The following is a 1,989-nucleotide window of genomic DNA, read 5'->3' as shown; positions in this document are numbered from 1 at the left end:
ATATATATAATACTCATTAAAAAAATTTTATATGCAAGATTTTACACGAAACAAATATCAAGATGAACGGCAAAATAAATGTTATTTAAATCTTTAATCAACGTGCCCATTTGAATTAAAATAGATAACTTCAACTATGAATCCATTGACCTTACTATTTATATTTTTTTAACCTAATACATATTCCCACGAGGCGCAATAACTGGAATATTTTACATCACACACGCGGAACTAAACTCAGAATTTCAAAGCGTGCAGCGAGGTCATATTTTTAAATAGTATCTATATCATCAGACGATCTTACGAAACGAGTTAAATATATTTATATTTATGATAATAATTAATATTTTTGACATACAAAATATAATAATTTATCATAGATGACCTAAATAGGATATTTATCTCACAAAATTGACTCGTAATATCGTATCATAAAAGTTTTTGTGATTTTCAAAAACCAAAATTTTGAATTTTAGTAGTATAAAACCTCTGTAACATTTTCATAATATCCAATAAATTAATACAATAAAACAATTTCAAACCAAATAATAAATTACATTGACAGAAAGCTAAAAATAAGCACGTAAAGAGCACCACTTAGCGCATTGGTCCCCCCACGCATGCACCAAGCTAAACTAGAGGGGAGTAATATGATGAATAAATTGTAAAAGGGAATAATTTCAAAAGAATAATGAATTGTCTAGGAATTTTCAAATAAATATGTAAATATACATATATAGAACAATCTCCTAATGTCAAACCACATTTTGTCATCGGATAATCGTATACTTAATATTCTTGAAAACAAAAAGTAAACATTTTTGCATAGAAGATTGAGAATGGAAATTACGTTATTTGAATCGAAAGCGTCGTGATCTTTATAATTTAATCACTAAAAAGAATATTAAATGTATATAGATCAATTGGGGAAGGACATGTGAAAAACTATTAACGTTTGTTCTTGAGGATTTCTATCCTATTTATATGGTAGGTCGAGTAATTCCCCCACTAAATTTGTACTACAACATAAAAGCACATTTCTCTTATACTGGTTTAGGTTCAGTGGAACTGAATGGTTAAAGTCAGTTTTAACCAGTGCTTTCAAACGTAGGAAAAAAGCTGGAAATGTTTTTCTTCTAGCAAAAAGAGTAAAAGTCGATCATATTAAACGTGTAAAAAGCGTTAAAAAAAAGTGAAAAAAATGAGAAACAACCCATTTTTTTAGATAAAATTTTAATTTTAATTTTATAAATTTTTACTTTTTGATTTTATTTTCATTAATAAATATTTATGAAAAACTAAATGCATTGAAATAAAATTTGTCCCGAACCCTTTATTTATTTACGACTAAGAGACAACACTCGATTCAATAGCGCTTGAAAAAATTCTTACTCCACATAATTTGTGATTTTGAGAATTATGTTTTGATAACTTAAAATTTTATTCATTTATTCTTAAATTTTGTGTTTATGTGTAATTTAATATGTTAGTTTATTTAATATAATTTAAATCATAACAATAACTAAAAATGAATTTTCATTCTTAATCACATATTAAACTCATTTAAACTTTGATGGGCATTGATGACAGGGCTAAATTTTAATTTTAGCCAAAACAAGCTAAAATAATATTTATGAACACACGATGTAAATTTCATCATTTCTTTCCCTTTTTTTTTTTTGGTAATTCAAGGCAACTGGGCTTTGCTTAACTAGTTCCTCATAGGTGGATGACATTCCCCTTGGTTGCTATCTAGAAAAAAAAAATGCTAACAGAAGGGACACATATGTCGAAGGAGGTTATTAGTGTTTTTAGCTCTTAGGACAAAATTAAAAAAAATCAAGTTCTTACTGCTTATAAAAAGAATTGTTATAAATTGATGTGTTTATTCAACCCCTTCTTCTAAACACCTTATTCATCCTAATCGATCCTAACAATTGATATCAGAGCGGGTTATTTTTGAAAGAACATTGAAACTGATTTTGATGT

This window comes from Primulina tabacum, chromosome 4 (genome assembly GCF_025594145.1).
Source record: "Primulina tabacum isolate GXHZ01 chromosome 4, ASM2559414v2, whole genome shotgun sequence".
NCBI classification, from domain to species: Eukaryota; Viridiplantae; Streptophyta; class Magnoliopsida; order Lamiales; family Gesneriaceae; genus Primulina; species Primulina tabacum.
Note: the sequence above shows the minus strand (reverse complement) of the source record.